This window comes from Canis aureus, chromosome 2, assembly GCF_053574225.1.
Source record: "Canis aureus isolate CA01 chromosome 2, VMU_Caureus_v.1.0, whole genome shotgun sequence".
Taxonomy (NCBI): Eukaryota; Metazoa; Chordata; class Mammalia; order Carnivora; family Canidae; genus Canis; species Canis aureus.
In genome coordinates, this window is record NC_135612.1 from 52,985,147 (window position 1) to 53,009,136 (window position 23,990).

Below are 23,990 nucleotides of genomic sequence, written 5' to 3' on the forward strand. Positions count from 1 at the left end.
CTTAAAAAAAAATCATACTACCTTTGCTGAGGGGACAGATAAATGGGAACTATCTGTACTTTCTGCCCAATTTTGCTATGAGTCTAAAACTATTTATTTTATTTTATTTACTTAAATAATCTCTACACTCAGTGTGGGGCTCAAACTCACAACACCAAGATCAAAGTTAGATGCTTTTCTGACTGAGCCAGCCAGGCACTCTGAATCTAAAATTATTTTAAAAATAAAGTGTATAAGAAAACAAATCCTGAATTCTGTGATTACCACTTCTGAGGGACTTAAAAATGATCACTTTAGAGAAAGACTCTAAGTGGGCTCATTCTGTGCATCTTTTGGGGGGTGGGTGCACATAGGGTGAGCAAGAGAGAAAATCTTAAGCAGGCTCCACACCCAGCACAGAGCCCGACCTCATGACCCTGAGATCACTACATGAATGGAAATCATGAGTCTGAAACATAACTGAGCCATCCAGGCTCCCCCCTGTGCATCTTTTTGAGCCTTTGTGATGCAATTTTGTTTTAGAATTCCTGAATGGGATGAATGTCCCTTTCTGGAACTCTTGGCTAAAGCTATGCCCCTGACTTGGAAGGAAAAAATCCATCCAGTAGAGCAGTCTACTCCTAACAGCTGCTTTCTGTGGCTCTGAATCAAGTGGAGTAATCTTCCCAGATCTCAGGAGCCACTTTAATGCCGCGCCGGACCTGACATGACATCTCAGTTTCCTTTAGCAAACACAAGCAGGAGTAGACCTGTATGGAGCCAGGCCAGTTTCCTCAGCACCTGTGCAGACATTGTATGGTCACCAAGCAGCACTATTTAAAGACATAAGAATTGGAAAACTGGAGCAGAAAAAAGTGTGCCTTCACGCATGTGCATGCACCCAGATGCGTGCATACACACACACACACACACACACACACACACACAACTGGCAACAGATCTAAAGCTCTATTTTGAGCATCGGGGTGGCTCAGTGGTTGAGCGTCTGCCTTTGGCTCAGGTTGTGATCCCAGGGTCTTGGGATCAAGTGCTGCATCAGGCTCCCCGCAGGGAGCCTGCTTCTCCCTCTGCCTAGGTCTCTGCCTCTCTGTGTCTCTCATGAATAAATAAATAAAATCTTTAAAAATGACAGAAAGAAAGGAAGAAAGCAAGCTAGCTCTTTACTGGTGGCCCAAACTGTGTTAACACGAGGGTCAGAATCTCGGGGGTCCTACTGAAGCCTGGGTTTTTCTTTTTCAAGCTGGAAAATAATATAGAGGAACAAATAGCTGAGGTGCAATTTTTTTTTTTTAAGGTAACATGGCAACTGACTGAAAAATACACCATTGGCAAAGGATTCTCCTCTACCTGGAATATCTTGGGTGAAGTTTCTCTCAAAAGTAGACCCAAAGGGTCTGGGGCTAAATTCAGGCCAAAGAGGCTATTTCTGTTTGCACACTAGGACTTCCATGTCTTCAGAATGGGGACTGGGTTTCAGGAGTCCCTGGAAAATGTTATGCAGTGGTTTCTAGTTCAGTGCTGATCAGCCTTCAAAGGGTTGTTTGGGGGATCCCTGGGTGGCGCAGCGGTTTGGCGCCTGCCTTTGGCCCAGGGCGCGATCCTGGAGACCCGGGATCGAGTCCCACGTCGGGCTCCCGGTGCATGGAGCCTGCTTCTCCCTCTGCCTGTGTCTCTGCCTCATTCTCTCTCTCTCTCTGTGACTATAATAAATAAATAAATAATTATTAAAAAAAAAAAAAGGGTTGTTTGGTCATGCTCCATGAAACTTGAGCCATTGGACACTTGGAAGGCTGAACAGGATGAGGAAAGCTCCATTTTTCCTTGTCATAATCCTGAAATGTACTGGAAAAAAATTAACATTGCTAGAAATACCACTTCCCTTCTCTCACTGAATGCTCCTCCCATCTCAACCCCTACTCTCTCTCTCTTCCAGCCAAACGGTGCCCTGGTAGGGTGGCCCTGTCTACCCTTAAAGGGGTTGCATTTCAAGTCAGTCAAGTATTCTATTCTTGGTAAAGCACATGCCACTGCAAAAGTAGTTTCAGGCTCATAGAATTTTAGAACTGGGCCTAGTTCCATGGACCCATGGAGGAGAGTGGGTGGGGAACCAGTCTTGATTAAAAGCCTGGTGAGTGCCAGGCACTGGTAGTGTTTACCAGGTTTATTTAATCTCGTCAACTACTGTAGTTACTCTCAGGAGTCAAAGAAATCAAGGTGCATGCAGAAAGGTTAAGTGACTTGCTCAGGCCCATGTAACCAGTGTGAGTCAACAGCAGGTCTGACTCTAAGGGCTACTTTCCTACAGGCTGCCTCCCCTGGGCTTGGGTCATCTTGAGTGCTTCCAGGGAAGTGGGACAGGAGCAGGTCCACGCTGCCCAGCACTTTCCCTTCGCCCTAAGCGGGCTGGAAAGAGTCAGGGGCTACTGCCTCCACATCCTTTCCTCTTTTTGCTGCTCAGTGACTCACTCCCCTCGCGTCTCCCCCGGTCACGACCCGTGTCGTCGGCTGTATCCTGGGCTACAGGTGAGTAAGTGGGTCGGCCTGGAGCCAGCAGACTGCAGCTGAGCTACCTTGTCGGCCTCCCTCCTCTCCACCTCACAGGACACCTGACCTTACCCAGCCCCCAAAACAAGCTCGCAGTCACAATTGCCTCCCTCTCCGCACCCGCCCCCATCAACATCAAGCACGATCCTTTAGCCCACCTCCCCTTTCCCCGCCCCCTCCGGCCTTATCCAATAGCGTCTCAGCCCACGGGCTAAAGACGTCAAAGGTAACCAACGGTGGAGGAGCTGTTCGCCGAAGGTTCCGCCTCCGCCCTGAGGAGCAGCTCCGCCAACCAATGGGCTGCCCGCCGGGCGCAGAGAGCTCTCGGGGCTCGTAGAGCAGCAGCTGGGCTGCCCAATGAGCGGACGAGTTCCGTATCGGGGGCGTGGCAGGAGCTGTCGTCAGGGGCGTGGCGGCAGTTGCTTGGGCGGGGCCGGTAGCGGCGGGAGCTGCACTGGCCAGGGGTTCCGGCTGCATTTCCATGAGTGCCGCCGGCAGCCGCGGAGCTGCAGGAACCGGGCTGGGGGCAAGCTGGGCCGCGGTAGTCAACCACGCGCAGGTAAAGCCACGGCCGAGCGAGCTCTGCTAAGCCGGGATGGCGCCCGGTATCCGTCGGGCCAGACCTCTGAGCCCCGAGGTCCCCGTCGTGGCTCGGCCCATCGCGCCGCTGCCTGCGCCTCCGGTCCTCCGGGGCCTGTCACCTGGCGCCGCGGGGGTCCCGAGGGCAGGCTCGCCCGGCTGCGGGGAGGGAGGCAGCCTGGACCGCGGCAGGTGGGATACGCCTTTCTGAAAGCCCTTTGTCCGCTCCTGCCCCGGGTACCGAGGATGGAGACATCCCCGACCGAGGCCTCCATGCCGGCCATCCCTCCATCGGTGCTTATTCCCGGGACCTCTAGGGTGTGGGGAGGGGGTCTGCGACCCAGGCCTGGTGATGGAGGTCCGGGATCCGCTCCTGGAACGAGAGGGCTGAGGGGCTTGATCACAGCTCTGGGTGTCCGGGGGGCCTCTGCGTTTCAGGGCTCCAGGGGGGCACCAAGGACCGATGGATTCAAGTTGTAAGGAGGCAGCTTTTGACCTAGTTGGAGGCGCGCTTATTGACCTTGGCCCCAAGCCAAGCACTGTTCTAGGCGCTTCGTGAACCTTACCCACAGAGAGCTGTCCAGCAGTGCAAGCGGCTGTCCGGGAGGCAGCCAGTGCCTCGACCTTGGAAGTGTCCAGGCACAGGCCAGATGACAGCCACCTGTCAGGGATGCTTAGAAAAGACTCTCAAAGGAGGGCTGCATGACCCACCTGTAAGGCCCTTCTCCACTCACAGATGGACTCTGCGTAACCTTTAATGCCTAGCTTGACAAGGCTATTTCAGGGGGGTCTGTTAGGTCCGAACTGGGTGTTGAATTCACCATAATGAATTCTGTAGTTTCAACTCTCAAGAGTGGGTGTCAGCAAAGAGAATGGAGTATACCAAGAAGATAAGGTTATTTAGCCATCATGAAACTCTGTAATTAGAACCACCCTGGGCCGCATTTCTTAATCCCTGCAATTCCTCTCTTTTGGTTGTTTTAACCCCTCCAGTGTGTCCGTTTCACCTGCATTCCAGTAACCAGATCCAAGGGCAGGTTCCAAGAACAGGCTCATGAGAGGGGCCTGGGAGAGACTGTAGGTTTGGCACAGTTAATGTGGTCTGCGCCCAGAGCTTTTTGAGGGCCATTTCGTTACAAACCGCGTTAAGTCGAGTCCAAAAGAGAAACCATACAGTACCTCTTTCATTACTGTCTGTCATTTGCCTTGAATGGAGAGGACATAGTAATCTTCTGAAGGTCAGGAGGCAGAGAAAGAACCTTAACATAACTTGCTGCCTGTTTCGGGATAAACTAATCTTTGAGTAACCCATCAGAAAGCAGACCAGGTCATAGACTGTGGGTGGTCAGCATGGACTGGGGGGCGTTTTAGAGCTGATGATCCCTTAGTTAGAGCTCTGTCTAATTTGTCTTTTCAAAGGACAGGTGAGGAAACTAAGGCCCACAGTGGTCACAGGGCTCACTGGTCATCACAGAGCTATGACTAAGGGATGATCTCTTGACCCTGGATTTAGCCAGTGCATGACTTGTATTTTACTTGTACTCTCAGTATTTAAATTCTAAGGGAGTCCAGAGAGCTGAAGCAGACAGATTTTGGAGTGAGTGCCTGGATTAGAGTCCTAGCCCTACTTCTGATAAGCTGTAACCTTGGGCAAGTTAGCTAACCTCTCCATGCCTCTGTTTTCTCACCTATCAAACAGGCATAACGATGGTACTTAGATTGGAAGGTTGTTTTGAAGATTACAGGACTTCCTATAGCTGAAGCATTTAGAACAGTGCCTGGCACACAGTAACCACTACCGATTTGCCAAATACAATGTTCTGTTGCCTTTTTATGCTCCCCCCTCCCCCATATCTACCATGAAGTCTTTTTCTATCAGGAACTAATTTTTTCCCCTGCCTCCTGCCCCCAGTTCATTAAACATATTCCATATTTCACTAACTCATAAACGTCTGTGGAGTTTTCTAAGTCACATTGCATTTAAAACATTTTTTTCTTTTATTGAATTGTGTAATTCATTTTCTTTGTTAGTCCTTGTAATTACACCTGCTTTTAGATGACAGATCTCTTTTATTCTCTTTATAAAGGGGGAAAGAAACCCCTCGAAGTGATAAACAAAGTCCCTGGTAATACCAGTCCTCACAGCATCTTCCTAAATATCTTTGGCCCTCCTGCCCATTTGTCAGTGTGATGCAGCTTGATTATAAATGGATGAACATTTTTAGATTAAGATTTCATGAGCTACTGTATTAAGTGCTTTTCGGAAGTTCAAGGATCGTGTGTCAAATGCATTTAAGCAAGTTACTTAGTCATTCGAGCAGGGGCAGCACCAGCAGCGCCTGCCTTGCCTGGCAGGAACACAAGTGTGTGACTGATTTCTGCTGGTAATGTAGCTTCTTCACCGGTTTTTCTCCTCTTCTTGAGCTTGAAATAAACGATATGGCAAGTACAATGGAACAGCTTTTCCTCTCGTTGCAATTGGAAGAGTTCCCTTTCTTTTTTTCCTTTCAGCTTCATTTCTTTTATTGTCTTCATGGTTTTGATAAATATCTTCTCTCAGCTTGCCGGCCAATTCTCTTTTAATTGGAAGATACCTGTTACCTTTATTTCTGGCAGGAAGCCAGTCACCTTTGGTTTTCCCTTCTCTGTTTTTATGAGCTTTCTAGAACGAACCATTATTGACTGGCACCTTCTTAAGAGTTGAATTTTGAGTTTTGGGTTTTTGTCTCGGATGTTCGATAGAGTTCAGCCATCTTAGAATAATTGTTTTAGTTTCTTTGTGTGTTCATACGGGCCCCTACCTTGCTTTCTTTTCTATAACATCTCAGCGAAAGGAGTCTCGTTTGCTGTTATTCTTTAATTGTCCCGCTGGTCACCTTTTTCCTGCTAATCCCCGTCAGAGCCTGCCAAGACTATAGTGGTTCCCCTCTGCCCAGAATGCAAGATAATTTCTTTGATCCTATGAAAGATGGGGTGGAGTCTGTCTTTTTTTCTTTCTTTTTTTTTTTTTTTTCCTAAATCCTGGTTCTTTGAAAAACCCTAGCAGGGAGACTTCCAAAGTAAGAGAATTTCATGTGGCAGAATTTCTGCTGTGATCTTCTGTTAATAGTATTCTGGTGCTTATTGCAGTGTGGGTTTTGAGTGCTCCTTGACCAATCTGAGAGTGGAGATGACTGGAGCATGAGGTATCAAAGCCTTCCTGGTCCATTTTGGGGTAAATTGTCCCCAGGAATGGAGCCCTGGAAATTCAAATGCCTCTTAATGTGATCTGGCTGGAGAATTTTATTTTTTTAATTTTTAAAGATTTTATGTATTCATTTATGAGAGACAGAGAGAGGCAGAGACACAGGCAGAGGGAGAAGCAGGCTCCCTCCGGGGACCCTGATATGGGACTGGATCCCAGGACCCTAGGATCATGATCTGAGCCAAAGGCAGACACTCAACCACTGAGCCACCCAAGTGCCCCTGGCTTGAGAATTTTATATAGCAGCTTTAAAAAAAAAAAAAATTATTTATTTATTTATTCATGAGAGACAGAGAGAGAGAGAGGGCAGAGACACAGGCAGAGAGAGGGAGAAGCAGGCTTCATGCAGGAAGCCTGACATGGGACTCGATCCCAGGTCTCCAGGATCACGACCTGGACTGAAGGCGGTGCTAAACCTCTGAGCCACCTGGGTTGCCCATATAGCAGCTTTTTATGTTCCAATTTCTTTGGCCATGCATGGACATTGGTAACCCCCTGTCCTTCTATTTTTGTGTTAATACTGTGTACCTGCTGACATCATCTCCCTGAAGGATCATTTTTCATATCTGCATATTTATTTTTGTTGTCTTGGTTCCAGGGCATCATGTTTTTTGGATTAAATGTCTTCTTTTAAATGTGTGGGAAATATCAGAAAGGGAGACATAACGTAAAGACTGCTAACTCTGGGAAACGAAGTAGGGGTGGTAGAAGGGGAGGAGGGTGGGGGGTGGGAGTGATTGGGTGACGGGCACTGGGGGTTATTCTGTATGTTGGTAAATTGAACACCAATAAAATAAATAAATAAATAAATAAATGTCTTCTTTTTATAAAATGGCTGATGTGGACAGACGATCAGATCTATCATTACCTGTGAAGGCTGGGCACCAGACCCCATTGCAAGGCCCCCTTTACCGATCTCTTGTCATAGTGAAGTAGCAGCCAGGTAAAGAGCTTACGAAAGAACTGGAACATGTGGGTTTGCCCTGTTTCTGATCCTCTTTTGTTGCCTTTAAGTAGAGGTTCATTAAGTTCGACAAACTGAGCATCTGGTTGTGTGCCAGGCAAACAGCTGTCCAGAGGAACAACCAAAGTGTTCCCTTTGCTGCATAAGGCCTGTTTTGTTTTTACTTTACATTGACAACACTTTTAACGCTTTTAATTCAAATTTTAAAACTGGGTAATGCATTTATGTGATGAAAGAAAATGTTCGAAAGGCACAAAAGGTGAGACATTAAATACATCTCCGTCTGCCCCTGACTCCTGCTACCTAGTTTTGTTCCTTACGAGGCGACCAGCGTTACTGGTTTCTTCATCCTCCAGAAGTGTTCTGTGCACAGCCAGGATATTATACGCCAGGTGAATGACATTAGTAAATTCACCAAGAATATCCCCTTCCCTTTCACCCAAACGGTACCATACTGTACACACCATTTGGAACCTTGCTTTTTTCCCCCACTTAATATTTCTTGGCAGTATGGAAAGAGAGCTTCTGTGTCATTTTTCTATGAGGGTGGTCTATTTTAAATGTCTCTTTTCCATTTCTAAGAATGCTAAGAACCAGTTTTACTTAGGCAGCAGCCTTACATGGAGATCCTAAAGCATTTTTTGGATGTTTAGGGCCAACTATGTTTCTTTTCTACATACCGTCACTCTAAGCCTAAGAAGAGACCAGGTGACGTAGAGCACTTCTCTTAAAAGGTCATCCTATGAAGGGAGAATAGGATCATTGGGAAATGAGGAGCAGTGGACTGGGGACTTCCACCTTGCCCTCTGGGCAGAATGTGCTGGAATTGCCAGGGAAAGCTGGCCATATTTTCTCTGGTCTCCAGAGAAGTCTCCTGGCCTTCTTGATACATGTGTCAGTGCCTCTGTCACATCTAATCCTGGCTCCTGTACCACGGCACTGGTCCTGTTTGTCCTCACCCCAGAGCATCAGGAAGGAGCCCTGCACCTCACTGCCCAGCTTCCTGTTTGGATAGCTTTGTTAAGGGCCCCGCCTCTTCTCTCTCAGCCCAGGAAAAACCAGCTCTCCCACCTGTCCCTCTCCTAAACCAATACTTGGGAATATAATTTCGGTCATATTTATGAGCATTTTCCGAATTCTCTACGTCACTTTGCCATCTCCAAGGTCTGAACCTGACATGGTATGGCCAGGCTTTCTGACAGTAGTTCTGAGAGTTTCGGGGTTCCTCACATTAGAATTTTCTATGGCAGATGCCTGTGTGGCTCTCTGCCTTTGGCTCAGGGCATGATCCTAGAGTCCTGGGACCAAGTCCCACATTGGGCTTCCTGCATGGAGCCTGCTTCTTCTTCTGCCTGTGTCTCTACCTCTCTATCTGTGTCTCTTATGAATAAATAAATAACTAAAATCTTTTTTTTTAAAAAAAGAATTTTCTATGGCTGTGCTTATGTTTTCTATGCATTGAATTAAACATGGTCTTGTGGTCTTCTGTGGCTCCCAGATCTTGCCTGATGTTCGGTTTCTCTCTTTTCTTCCAATGTGCCTTACTCTGCATCATGCTTTCATTTAGCTCCAAGTCTAATTTAGTGTCACTTTGAAATTGAATAGAACTGCCAAGGTGTTAGCCAGTCTAATCTGGAGTCATTACTTTCTGGTCTTTGCTCAGTGCTGGGCGTCCACATTATCACTGAGTTGTACCATGTGGTATGTATGTGATAGGAGAGGGAGGTAGTCTTATCAGCTATGTTTTATCCAGTATCCTGGGGGCAAAAGAAGAAGAAGCTTTGAAAATTGCCCCATTTGTGCACAATCAGTCCAAACATGTGTTTGTATACCGTTCCCTTAGTCGTGTCAGAGCATAAAAAAAACAAAGGAGGAAGTCCAACATGGGATTGCCAAATTTTCATCTTTTTAGAGAAGGAAATAAAAAACCCTTGTCATCTCCTGTGTTGCCATCTTTTTATTTATTTGTTTATATTTTTTAAAGATTTTATTTATTTCCCTGACAGAGAGAGAACAAGCAGAGGGAGTGGCAGGCAGAGGGAGAGGGAGAAGCAGACTTCCCAATGAGTAGAGAGCCTGATGTGGGACTTGATCCCAGGACCCTGGAATTATTACCTGAGCCGAAGCAGATGTTTAATTGACTGAATCACCCAGGCGCCCTGTTTGTTTATTTTTTTAAGATTTTATTTGTTATTTGAGAAAGAAAGAGAGAGAATGAGGAGGAGCAGAGGGAGAGGGACAAGCAGACCCCACACTGAGTGCAGAGCCCAACGCAGGGTTCAGTCTCACAACCTTGAGATCACGAACCAAGCTGAATGAATTAACAGTTGGATGCTTAATTGACTCAGCCAGCCAAGCACCCCTTGTTTGGTTTTTTGTTATTGTTTTTTGTTTTTTTTAATATTTTATTTATTTGAGAGAGAGAGAGAGCACTAGAGAGACAGAACAAGCACAGGACAGAGGGAGAGGAAGAAGCATACTCTCCACTGAGCAGGGAGCCCACTATGGGACTTGATCCCAGGACCCAGGGATTGTGACCTGAGCCCAAGGCAGATGCTTAACTGAGCCACCAGGGTGCCCCTCTTGTTCATTTCTTTTTAAGTAATCTCTGTGCTAGGGCTCGAACTCACAACCTCGAGATCAAGAGTCACATGCACTACCAACTGAGCCAGCCAGGTGCCTCTGTTGTTGCCATCTATTGAGAAAAGATATTTTAACACCAAAAATGTAGGAAAGTCAGTGTCCCAGAATAAAGAACAACCTTGAAAAAAAAAAACTGATTTAGATTGATCAAAAGATTGAGCTGTGGAAATGGCATCATAGCATGGGGTGGGCATGGGAGGGGGGTGTCTGAAGTAGGGGATTCTGTTCAAGGAGGTTTCTACTTTTTCAGTTTCCTTAAGCAGTGCTGGCTGTTCTCTTGCTGGTACGCCATGCCATTCATGCAGCCCAGCTGGCCTAGTTGTGGCATTGTTTGGTATAGATTGTCCTCAGTGTTTTCGGGAGGTATAGACTATACAGTATAGATCCCAGTTGTAACACCTTAGAGTGATATGAGACAATGCTCCATGTCTTGATTTGTTCATGCCAAAATACCATATTGTGGTTCTAAAGGACAAGGAGAAGAGGAGGTTGGATTGGGACCCTAGCCACTCACTGGAATTGAGACCCTCCAGTGTATTTGTACATCAATCTTTTTAATCATGTGCTTAAACTTATTAAATTCTCAATTTACTATGTCAGGTGGTGGCTTATATTGTTTCTGAGATAGATTGTGACTTCTCATCTGTGTCCCTGTGGTACTTTTTCTCTGCTCCAGTAGCACCATGACATTCTATCCCAAGTCAAGGATATTTTCTAGAGATTCCTTGAGTTCTCCTTAAATTAAGAACACTCAGACATATTGGTTTTGCATTAACAATAATTGGAGGGTACTTGGGTGGCTCAGTCGGTTAAGTGTCTGCCTTTGCCTCAGGTCATGATCCCAGGAACCTGGGTTCAAGTTTCATATCAGGCTTCCTGCTCAGCCAGGAGTCTGCTTTTCCCTCTTCCTCTGCCTCTCCCCACTGCTTGTGCTCACCTTCTCTCTCTCTCTCTTTCTCTCTCTCTCTCTGACAAATAAATAAATAAAATCTTTAAAAAAACAATAATTGGAAATATTTAAAAAGCTTGCCCTGGATCACTGGGATAACCTCATTATACCTGGGTCCAGCCACATGGCCCCAATGCTCCCCATTTGTGTGTGAATTTCTCACGAGTTGGATCCAGGTAAGCTGCTATAGAGAAAAGTATAAAAGGACTTAGCATGGAGAAGGTGAGTAGCACTGGGGCAGCCAAGGGATAGCACAGAGCACTGTGTCCATGCAGGGCTGCAGCAGCGCTCCCAGCAGAGAGGAGGGGGCTCAAGAATGCAGCTGTCACACTGTGCCCAGTGCTTACCCACAGGACCTGCTCAGGAGGAGGCAGGAACATGGTGACATTGTCTCTGGATTTCAGGTCTGAAAGATGGCATCAGGGGCGCCTAGCTGGCTCAGTCAGAAGAGCTTGCACCTCTTGATCTCAGAGTCATGAGTTTGAGCCCCACATTGGGTGTAGAGATTACCTAAAAACAAAGAAACTTAAGTTTTTAAAAAAATGACATCAGCCTCATTATATTAATGTAGTTAATCTGACTTTCAGTGTTTGAATAGTATTATTTGTATTTATTTGTACATTTGTCTTGGTCGCCATCGTTTAAAAGTGCTAAAAGAAGTTTATGCCGAGTTTTATGTGTTTACATTTTAAGAAACAGTATAATAAATAATAATTGAATAAAAGTAACTTAACTCTAAGAATTGAATAAAAGCCCTGAGGCAATCTGTCAGGACTATATTTTCCTCCAGGGGTGGGGGAGCATCTAGCACCTGAGTTTGAAGAATCCCAATATAGGAGGAGCCCTAAGCTCTGTGGAGCAGACAGAGGTTTCCAGTCATAGTTGTGTCATGTGCAGCTCCTTCCTGTGTGCTGAGCACTTTGGGAATATTAGTTGAGTTGAAATGAAGAGTTAGTTTGCATCATTGGGGTCCTGCCTTAATAAAGAGCCTGTTTGTATGTGCAACCGGCACTAAGTGTCTACATTAATGGAAGGGAGCCCTTCAAAAGTAATATCTTTGGTTATTTTTGCTTGTTAATTTTGGAATTAAATTTGGAGTTCATTTTCTAATGAGATTTGCATGACCTGCACACTAGTGGGAGCAGCCTACGACATATTTGCCATAAGTGACTATTATTTACCATAATCATCCCAAGAACAAAAGAGTCTTGACTGTTACTGTAGTTGAACGTACACTTGAACCTCAGTGACTATAGGAAACTATTTGGAATGTAGCTAAATAATCATTCATTCATTTATAGGCGTTTGTTATGGGAATTTTAAAGATATACAGAAATAGAATCCTATAGTGAACCCCCACGTACCCATCACCAGCTTCAGCAGTGACCACTCCTGACCCCTCTATTCTAGCCACTCCCCAGCCCATGTTAATTTGGAAGTAGATTCCAAACATCATGTCCTTCTATCTGTAAATATTTCTATGATATCACCTAAAAAATAAGGATCCCTTTATTAAACATGATTATAATACTATCATTACACTTTTAAAAAGTAACAGTGATTCTTTACTATCAACTCTCTAATCAAATTTGAACTATGTGTTCAAATTTCCAATTGTTTAAAATGTCAGAAATACTTTTCTTTTTTAGAAGGTAGTATTATTTATTTATTTATTTATTCATTCATTCATTCATTCATTCATTTATTTATTTTTTAGAGAGCACAAGCAGGGAGAGAGGGGCAGAGGGAGAAGGAGAGAAAGAATCCCAAGCAGGCTCCACACCCAGCATGGAGCCCAACTCAGGGCTCGATATCATGACCCTGAGATCAAGACCTGAGCCAAAATCAAGAGTCGGACACTCAACTGAGCTACCCTGGCGCCCCTCTTTCTTTCTTATATAACTGGCACCATATTGTGCATGTTCCCTTCCTAGCTTTGTTCACTTAATGTGGAATGATGCATTTTAGTAAATTTCCATATGCATTACGTGGTTTCCTATTAACTTTCTCAGGCATCCAATGATGACGTTATTCTCTCTAAAATTGAGGGAGACACAGTATTCCTAGGAGTGTGTGATGCACCAGAGCCTTTCATTTGTTCAGCAAACATTTATCAAGCCCTCTTTCTGCTGGGCCTCTGCCCTCTGACCCTTCCGTGGTGCCTGCACACCCTTTGCCCCACCATCAGGCCATGCTTGGCCCAGAGGTTACTGTCCATCATTGCCTGCCGAGCTTCCAGTTCCACACAGCTAGCTCCCTGTGTGTCCTGAACTATGTTCCCACCGTGGACTTCAACTTCTCAGCTTCCAAATACCTTGGCTGTGATGCTTTTCTCTATTCTGATAGTATAAATAAAGTGCTTACCCTCTCTTGTCAATGACCTTGAAGAATGTGCCCTTCTAAATAGTAAGATGATGGGAAATGCCAAGTAGCATGTAGCCAAGGATATTTTCCCCAATTTGGAAAACACAGTCCCTTTCCTGGGTCTATCAGTAATATCACTCATCAGACTACTTATTGACTCTGCTTAGAAAGCTGAATGTTGCAGGGAAATTGCCAGAGAAATCTTATCTTTGCCACCAGAGAGCTTCTAAGAGGAATGCAGATTTTTTTTTCTTTTTTTTAAGGCTCTCTTTGGATGGGAGAGGCCTCAGAGACCATCGCTGGGGGTGGAGTAGTCAGGATCCATCCAGCTCTGCGAGGGGCCTCTGAGATAGATACTCCTAGAGCCTTACACGCAGCGTGGCACAAGGAGGGTCCCGGGTCTCAGTTTCCTTGCTTGCATTAATAATAACTCACAGAACTATCGCAAATACCAAATGAGATAACGTCTGAGGATGCACTTTGTAAACAGTACATTATGTAATTGGTCTCTACTGTCAACTTCAGGGCATTTTGTGACATGTTTGAGGAATAACTGAGGTCATGTATTTAACTCCCAAGCATCCGATAAATTGTGGAGTTACACAAATAGGCGTTTTTACTATCATCTGGTTCTGCCCCTTCATTTTCAAGATACAGTGATTTGGTAGCACCAGCCAGAGAACACTAGCACTACTGGGTTCAAGGGGTGAGAGTCTTCAAACTCTATCCTGTGGGTTTGCAAACTTCATCTTTTTCTCTGGGTGGCTGATGGAGAAGCAAATGGTCTGGAGTGGGGACAGGAATGTGGATGCGTATGACCCACTCGTCCCCTGTAAAAGATGTTTAGATTGGATTGGTCATGATCACTCACAGGCAAGTGTAGAAGCAGGACCAACCAGACCTGAAACCCTGGACATGCGGCTCTGGACTGTGATTCTCTAGCCTTGTTGGATAAAGCAAGCCCCTCCCCTGCCTTCTCTAGTGAGGACACCACTGCCAAGTTAGCACTGGGGTTGCATTTTTTCATTTTTATTGTAATAGCAGGACACTCTTATCACCACCCCCCTATTTAATGGGTAAGGAAGCTGAGGTGCAGAGAGGTTAAGAGGCTTGCCCAAAGTCACACAATAAATGGTACAGTTGCCATTTAGGCCAGGTCTGTCTGTCCCCTAAAGCCTGTGAATTTCTCCGCCTTGACGTGAGTTGCCTCACTACCCTGACATCATCGGTGTATACCCACAGAAAGCATCTAGATGAAGTAGAAATCTTTGTAACAATTGTTCTGACCTATTTATACAAATTTGTTTCGCATACCATAGATATTTGAGGAGGGATTTTTGCATTTTCCTTAGATGCCAGAAAGGATCTCCATGTTACAATTCCACCAATGTTTCAATCCGGGTTAACTAACCTAGGATTAATTGTATTTGACTTTTAATTTTCTGGATTACGTCCTAAACTCATGTTGGTGGGAAAATACATTGGTAATCTTGTTGTTTTGGATGTTTGGAGGAAGTTAGTAGAAGTTGTGAGTCTTCTAGCGGTATTTGGGTATTTAGCTGAATGCCAACAATCAATGGGTAGCTTTCTTTCTTTTTTTAAATGAGTGGCTTTCTGTCTAACTTTTTTTTGGGTGCCTTTCCTTCCTTCTACTCCCTAAAACAGCCCATTTGGGCTCTGATTTCTCTTTCTTTTTATGTGAGCAGGTTTTGAAGTAGATTGATTTATAGCTCTTTGAACCTGCCAAGATACGCTTCAGACAAACAAGGGAAAAGGTAAAAGAAATATGGTATTGGACAGTAGCTTCTCTGAGTGATGGAAAGGGGAAAAGTTTCATTTAGATGGATAATTATTTGCCTGAATTCTGAGATGGTCTTTAAAATATCCAAAAGCTGCTGACAGCCCAGGTCACATTGAGCTTTGTCTTTTGCTCCACAGAGTGTGGCAGTTACAAAGATCTGTACCTCTCAGCCTAATGAAATAATCTCCTCCTGAGAAAATTCTGCTTAAGGGATCAGAATGGTGATGCGTTAGGCCTTCCCACAGACTTGGCCAATAAATATGTACTGAGTGCCCCACTGCGTGCTCAACACCATTAAATTTAAACTTGTGTAGAATTTACATGAGGATTGAATTAGAAGGGCATAGACCAGAATCCCCAATAGAAACAAAAGGAACATAAGTCATTACTTTTATGTAGAAATGAGGCTTGCACATTTTCTAGTTATGAAAGGGGTATTTGCAAAATGCAAAGGTGGGAGATGGTATGATTTTTAGGGCCTTAAGGGGATGGGTTCCCAAATGAAAATTCCCATATAGATCAGTAGATTGTTCAAAACTATTTGCATGGTGACGTTGTGTGTTAACTATATTTTAAAAAAGAAAAATGATTTGAATGCCATCGTGGGCTTGCAATGATATTCAAATGATGCATGACAACGCTTGTCTAGTGCCCCATGGATCAGGTTACACAGAGCCAAAGAAATGCTTCTCACACCTCCTGCCATGCGCACTCAGACCTTCAGTGTGTCTGCACAGCACACACAGCCACAGCCAAATATGTGTGGGACGCCACCTTTTCCTTGTAAGTAAAGCCCTGAAATTTCATTTCACAGTGAATCACCACCTCTGCCCCTACATCCTCCCTCTTGCCCTGTCTGCCTGTCTCCTGACTGTCCAGCATTCTTGGGTCCTGGGTCAGCCAGTGAGCCCAGCCTGATGTCTGCACCCCACCCCTGCTTCTCACCTCCTCTTGTGTCCCATCTCTTCCCATGAGTCCCTAGCTATCTAGTCATCCTCCTTGCTTCCTTTGTCTGAATTCCTCTAGTATTTGTAGTTGGTACTTTAGGATTCTGTACCTAAAATACTCATAGAGCTGCACTATTTCCCAGTTATTTCATGGATGCCATGTATTATACTTCTTTCATACTCTTCACAGAGTTTAGAATGAAGCTAATGCCTTTGGTACCCTTGGGAGCTGGGTGGAATATCAGAAGAAGGGTGTAGATTTACATAACATCCTCCCCACCCCTGTGATATTGACACACTTTTTTGGCGGGGCTGGGGTGGGGACAGCTCTGTCCTCTCCACTTACAAACCACTGTTTTATCCATGAGGGTGCTTCCAATGTATACAGGTGTATCAATTTTTGAGAAATGAGATCACGGTTTTTTTCCCCATTATGGAGAAGCAGTTTCCTCATTTTTGATGATAGAGTCTTTCTTGATGGCTGGCTCCTCATCTCTTGGGAGACATGTGTGCGTAGGGGAAGCCCAGGAGAGGAGGAACCCCTGTAAAGTGAGCTAGCAGTTGAGATGCACCTGCCTTATGGTGCATAGTATTGAAAACTCTCCCCTGTGGTGTTGGGTGGAGGTATATGGAGGTGGGCTCTGAGCAGATGAATGGCTGACACAGGTAAGCTTTAGATAGAAACCAGAGGAGGAGGAGGCCACTGGGTGACGAGGGGTAGCAGTTGGGACTTGCCCTTGGGCCTTAGAGAAGGCTGAAAGCTTGTTTCCCAAGGCTGGGAGAGATGTTTGTGTTGGATGGATGAGGAGACAGGAACATTTGAGGATGTGAACCTACTTCTATCTGTTTACTTCGAAAAGCAGTCTAGGTAGCAGAGACCCCAAATATATCAGCCCTTTCTGTCTTAGAGCTTTTGAATTTTTGTTTTGCTATCTATTTCAGTGTTATCAGTAAAGGATCTGATAAAGCCAAGCTCAGGACTGCCTGGAGGACCCAATTCCATGTTCTTCATGTGTTAAAAGTCCCTAGCTATTGCTTTAAAACTAACATTTTTCTCATCTTGAAATATTTAATAAGGCAGCTTTTCTCTAAAAAGCTCAAGGCATTTTATAAATTTTATCCTGAGTATATCTGTGGGTATTTTGTAATTATAAAGCTTTTTAAAAATCTACATAATTTCATTAACTGCTTTCCCTTTAGTAACCTGTAATGTATGCAATCTCCCCTCCCCCATTTTATAGAAGAAAAAGAAACTTTCATAAAACTTAGATAATTTACCCAAGGTCACTCAAGGTCATTTGGCAGAATCTGAACTCAAACGCAGGTCCTCAGATTCTAAATTTTTTTTTTAATTTATTTATGATAGTCACAGAGAGAGAGAGAGAGAGAAAGAGAGGCAGAGACATAGGCAGAGGGAGAAGCAGGCTCCATGTACCGGGAGCCTGACGTGGGATTTGATCCCGGGTCTCCAGGATCGTGCCCTGGGCCAAAGGCAGGCGCCAAACTGCTGCGCCACCCAGGGATCCCAGGTCCTCAGATTCTAAAAGCTCTTGTTCATTTATGAACAACATGGGCTCCATGAAGCTAGGGTAAGCTTCAAAATCCTCATAGAGGGCAAGTGATCTACCCAGAGTTGCACAGCACAGCACATTTTGAGAAGAGAAGCCACCGGTGTGGAGACACAAATGGGATCCCTTCCCTCTTCTCACAGCCAGAATCCTGCACCTCTGGGTCCTTCCACTTGGGTTGTGACCCAGAAGCTGGGGACGGGGCTCTGTTGAGTGCCCAGAATCAGCAGAACTGATGGCAGATGCTAGGCAGGGCCTCCATGGAGGCCCAGTGCTGGACCTGGCTTGTTTAGTACCAGGTGGTAACTATCTCACACTACCCTTCCTTTCATTCTTAGCCCAAGGACCCGAGTGTGAATCAGTCCTTCCTATTAGCATTTAGCTAGTGGATTTTATCTTCTAAGACTTGGGCACTTGTCACAATGGAATCCATGTGACCTTTAAGCCTGCTGTTCTAAGCTGGCATGAGATCCTGTTTCTACTCACAGCGTCTGAGGTTATAAAACAGAAATAAGTAAAACGTTCCTTAAAAAGCCATGCACACACACAAAAAAATAAAAATAAAAATAAAATAATAAAATAAAATAAAAATAAAAAGCCATGCACATTGTATACCCTTGTCTCTAGAACCTTCTCGGTCTTGGAAGGGCAAGGGGCCCAGAACCTTTCCTGCTTTCTAAGCCTGTGTTAAAGGGTCTGGTGGCTGAGCCCCGAGAGGAGCTCTTGCTTCCACAAGTGACAGAATTTATCATCAGAGAGCCACAGAGCCAGGAGGACCTAGAGAACTGGTGAGCTAGCCCTGTGGGCAGAGTCTCTCTCCTTTGGGAAGGAGGCAAGGGGCTTGACCTGTTGGTTAGGTCTTCTCACACATCTACTTCTTGACACTAGCTGCCTGGGTGAAGGGCAAATGCCACAGCTATAGTGGGCTGCAGGTGTCAATGCTTTTGTGGGGGGTGTGCACACTGGCCGTCTTAGCCAGGTCACTGTGCTCTGCTCTGGCGCTGGGGGCCTTGGGAAACCAGAATGCTCAAAAATGGAGATTCCCAGTTACATTTATTTCTCTCTTTCTGGGTAGCTGTAAGTCTCCTGTTTTAGCTCTGAGTGACACTTGCCTCTTTGCTTTAGTGAGTTCCATGGGGTCCATGGTTCTTTAGTCAAGGGTTGTGCCAGGCACAAACTACGTCTTGCCTCTAGCCACTTCCTCTAGTTTCCTCCTTCTGGCAGTTTGTTTGCAGACTCAGAAGACTGAATGAGATCTGTACTGTTCCTAGGACAGGTCCAGGAAATTTCTTTAGTGCAGTAAATCTAGAGAGGCTCTTCTCTTCAATTGTACCCTTCCCTTAAAAATTCCAGCAAACTAAGTGCTTAGGTTCCTTAGGTTCTAGTAAACTGAGATGCTTTTGATATTACAGAGTTTAATTACAGTATAAGGGTTTTTTTGTTTTGCTTTTTAAGTAGGCTCCATGCCTAGCAGGGAGCCCAGCGCAGGGCTTGAACTCACAACCCTGAGATCAAGACCTGAGTTGAGATCAAGAGTCAGACGCTTAACTGACTGAGCCACCGAGGCGCCCTACAGTATAGGGTTTTGTTTTGTTTTGTTTTTAAGATGTTAAATATTTATTCATGAAAGACACACAGAGAGAGGCAGAAACATAGGCAGAGGGAGAAGCAGGCTCCCTAGGAGGAGCCCTATGCAGGACTCAATCCCACCATCCCAGGATCCAGGACCTGAGCCGAAGGCAGACGCTCAAACACTGAGCCACCCAGGTGCCCCCAGTCTAGGGGCTTTAACACATGTGTACAGCTATAAAATATCTTCATTAAAGTGCCTGTCTTTTTAGAAAAGTCTAGGATTTCCACAGAGGAAACACCTGGCTTATGATTTTTTGTTTGTTCTCAGGTAAAGATTGAATGGTCTCTCTGTGATAGCGAGAACAACTTTGCTTGTGATTTTACTGAGTGCTTTACCCATTTATCCTCCAGTGAGAGTACAGCAGGGATGCTTGCTCATGGGAGAAGCCAGCTTCCTTTCTGTATTTGAAGAAGAGCCTGTAAAAGTACTCAGTTAAATGTGCGTGCTTAACGGTGACTCAATCTCCAGATATTTTTAGGTCAGTGATTTTCTTTTGGGAAAACTCGTGGGTTAGTAGCCATTCCTGACATTTAAATGTGAGGTTCACATTTCTCTCATAGGGTAACTTTCCTCTTACTAGGAACTTGTAGGACATCTTCCAAAATTTCTGCAGGTTGAGTGTGCGACCTTATGACTTTGTGGAAGAAGATGGTTAAAATTAACAGTTACCACATGAGTGAGTTTGCACAAAGGCAATTTCAGGGCCTGAATTGTGGCCTACTGAGAATAATGTTCATATCAATGTGTTTAGTTCTCTGTTGATCCACCCCTTCTCTTTCCCAAATTGTGTGTGACTTTGGACGGTCCTTTCATTTTGTGGCACCTGATTTGGGAAAGATGTTGCACGAGATTGCCGAGGGGCTTCCTCCTTCCTTGCAGCCAGCCAGTCTGGTTTGATGAATGAGATCTAGTCTAGATCTAGTCATCAGTGCTCAGTATTCAAAAATAAATACACTTCTCGTGGCATCTGTTGGAAATAGGATTGGCCCTGCCATTGCCAGTGCTCTCCATCACTTTGGATTTGAGGTGGTTACTCTGAGGACAGCTCCAACAGAACTAACTCTCCCTGGAGAGAATAGGCAGGCCTGGCCCAGCCTGCATATGCCAAGAGTGGTTCTGTGCTGGCAGAGGGGCTCACCCAGGGCATCAAAACCTCACTGTGAGTGAGAGCAGGGCCGGAGTCAGCCCAGGTTACCAGAAGGGCATGGTTCTGGGTAGCCCAGGATGTACCTTGGCTCCTTCCAGCAATGCCTCTGACACCATTCCAGCCCCATGGCAGTAAGTGTGGATGGCTGGGCTTTCTCCTACCTCTGGACTTGCTTCTCTCCTGCTGTGGAGTTGTTTTTTATTTTATTTTTATTTTTATTTTATTTTATTTTTTCCTCTACTCTGACTTGTTTAGTTAAATCGCAGATATAGTGGAGGAGAAACTGGCCCTCTTCCTCCCTGCTTTCTCCTCAAAGCTGTCATGTGGCCTCCATCTAGAGTCGATTATGTTTTGTCTAAGCTGCCATCAACAAGGCTAATGGACTGGGGTGACATGAGGTTTTTGTCGTCAGTATACTTGGCCTTCTGCTATCCTTCTCTTGACACAACACTATTCACAGGGCAGTTTTGAGGAGCAGAGTCTGCCAGAGGCTCCCAGTGCTGGCCTAGGGTTTTATTTCAGGGCGTTGAAGAGGTTAGTCAGCAAAGCCACGCCAAGCAAGAGTAGGTTTACCTGCAGGAAGGGAGTGTGTGAGGGGACAGGCCTTCTTGGGAAGAGAGGGACCCCCAGCAGGAGAGAGAGGAGAGGGCTCCAGGTTGTGCACTGCCAGAACCCCTTTTAGCACAGAAACAAGAACACCTGTTGGAGCTGTTACAGAACGTGATGAAGAACACATACTATCCAGTGATTCATTAAGTTGACCATGGTTCCATGTTAGAAGAATAAAGAATAAAGTGACTCTTGGGGTTAATTGCAGACTTGTTGGAGGAAGTCCAACCAGTCGGCCAGCCAGTTCCTTCATTGTCGGTGAGGTCTCTGTGTCAGGTAGGAAAGAGTATCTCTTGGGATCACTTCTGCCAGATGTGGGAGTTTACTAAGGAAAACTGGAGGAGAGGTTAGCAGTAGTGATGGTACAGCTGATATTTGGAAGCACTTACCATATGCCAGGATTGTTGTAAAATACCATCTCTGTATCAACACCTTTAGATGAGGGCGAAGGACAAGATCTGTAACTGGTGGGGCCGGGATTTGACCCTGGGCTATCTCATTGCAGAGCCTCGAACTAAACGAAATCCACATCCGACCAGAGTGGAAGAGGAACAGAGGAATTCTTTAGAAGTTTGGTTTGGTTTGGTTTTCCTTAAGAGGTATTTATCAGGGGACCCACAGAATTATTGGAGCTCGTTGTAATATGTCAGGTCCTCTTGAGTTGCCAGGGAGGGAGACACCCCCTCCCCAAATGTCTCCATCTCAAGGCTTCCATAAGTCACTGGTACACGGAGAGGAAAGGGTGGTCTGACAGCCGAATCAAAGAGGAAGAGAAGCCAAGCCAATAAATATTTGTGCACAGAATACCATTTATATTGTGTTAATAAGTAGCCTGTGAATGTTCATGTCAGTTAGCTGATTTGGGTCTGAATTGATTGGAGCTTGTCTGGGTAAGGAGGACGTGGCAAAGGGTATCTTTGACCTGTAAGGACAGAATCAGACAACTACAGAGTCACAAGAGGTAATTTGGGCATATTCTCTCACAGTTCTGAGTAATTCTGAAATCAAGGCGTTGCCAAGGTGGGTTCCTCCCTGAGGGCTCTGAGGGACAGTCTGTTCTGTGTTCCTAATTTCTCTTGATTGCCAGCAATCCTTGGCATTCCTCATCTCAGCGATGGTTCGCACTAGTCTCTGCTTCCACCTTTAAAAGGTCTCTGCACATCTGTGTCTCTGTGTCCAAACTTCCCAGTCCTGACAAGGACACCAGTCATGGGGTCAGGGCCAACTCTAATCAGCGTGGCCCCGTCTTACCTTAATTACACCTGCCAAGGACCCAATTTCTGAAGGAGGCCATGTTCACAGGTCCCAGGCAAACATGAATTCGGGGGGAACACTGTGCATCCCACTTCACCCTGTAATGAGTTGTCTGTGTTTGAGCTCTCTACCTGTTTTTTTTTCTTTCTTTCCTCACTGTAAGTTTTGTACTTTCAGTGAACATTAATATTCTGAGGCTGAAATCATGGCTCACCCATGCAGGTAGAAGGAATATGACAGAATTTTTGGCATAAATGGCACAGCTGAGAAGGCATAACTGTTTGCCTTATTTGAAGGAAGAACAAAGGCCATGAAGGTAGTCGTTCTTGGGAGTTTTGTTGTTAATAGTCCACAAAGTAAGCTGGCAGACAGGGCTGTCTCTTGTTACAGGACACAGAGTTTTTCCTGTGCTCTTTAGCCAAGGACTGCAATTCTATCCCTAGAATCTCGGAAATTCTGAGCTGTCGGAGACCTTTGGCATCATCTACTTCTAACCTAATCTGCTCACTTTAGGGCTGAGGTCTTTAGGGCTCAGAAAGGTTATGGGACTTGACTTATTCATGGTCCCTGGCTAGGCAGGAGCAGAGCAGGCACTAGGACCCAGGTCTCAGATCCCCAAGGCTGGAGCTTCTCCCAGCCCTGGGGCCCCCATCTCTCCAGGCATCTGTGTCTCCATCTCAAAATAACACCCTGAGCCAAGGGAGAGCTGAGAGAAGCCCTGGCCTTCGCACTGGTGGAAAGACTGGGCAAGCACGTCATAGAGACTGAGACATGACCTAAAGTTCCATTACGGGTGGGCATTTGGGGGCCCCTTGTATGTTGGGTTTCCTTGTTAATGTAGAGACTGCATACAGAATTTTATTTCACTGGTCTTATAAAATGACCAGTAGGAGCAGGGGAGGTGTGTGGCTCTCTGGCTGAGGAAAGACTGGATCAGGTATGCAGTAAGCCCAGTCCTTCCTTGGATTGGAGATGGACGTGGGGTGTGGTGGGGTGGGGTGGAGTGGGATGATGCTTTAGCCCCCAGGCTGGTCTGTATGGCCTTTTCCCCACCGGAGCTCCTTGATGTTCATGGTAACCCGATTTTGCCAGCCCAGGAAAGGGAGGGGGCGGGCACACAAAATAGTACAATGGCAGCTTATTTTGTTATGTCTGGAACAAATTCAGAATATTAATATTTTGTGGCAGGTCGAACTTGGAAGGAGAGAACGCCATAAAATAAAATGTAGCAAGATAAGTTAAAATCAATGTCAAGAGTTTTGTTCTGAAATTGCCAGTTGATTAATGCCGGGTTGTTTTTTTGAAAGATTTATTTATTCATGAGAGACACAGAGAGAGAGAGGCAGAGACACAGGCAGAGGGAGAAGCAGGCTCCCTGCAGAGAGCCCGATGTAAGACTCAATTCCAGGACTCCAGGATCACAACCTGAGCCAAAGGCAGAAGCTCAATCACTGAGTCACCCAGGTGCCTCAATGCCTGGTTTTATACATACACATATATGTATTTAATATATGTATTAAATATGTATTTGTGTATAATCTGTCTCATTGCAGAGCCCCGACCTCAAGTATATACTGTAAACATTCACATTCACACTTACACATATGTCTTCCAAATCCTATACTCAAGTCCCATTTGTAGATCTAGCTACTCCATAAGTCCTTCTCTGATTAGACAAAATTATTCTCATCCTCAAGTTTCTAAAGTATGGACAGCCATAAGATAAGCTTCTTTTTGAACCCTT

The 23,990-nt window shown here is 45.3% G+C and overlaps 1 protein-coding gene across 2 annotated transcripts in view; it reads left to right on the forward strand.

Moving 5' to 3' along the window:
- The first annotated feature begins 2,944 nt into the window (after positions 1 to 2,944).
- Positions 2,945 to 23,990, forward strand: part of ABHD2 (abhydrolase domain containing 2, acylglycerol lipase) — a 103,158-nt gene continuing 82,112 nt past the window's right edge. The window contains exon 1 of one of the 2 annotated variants that reach the window (XM_077871908.1): positions 2,945 to 3,103. The gene's annotated coding sequence lies outside the window, so the exon portion shown is untranslated. The remainder of the gene's footprint in view (positions 3,104 to 23,990) is intronic. The other variant, XM_077871913.1, reaches the window with a different exon arrangement.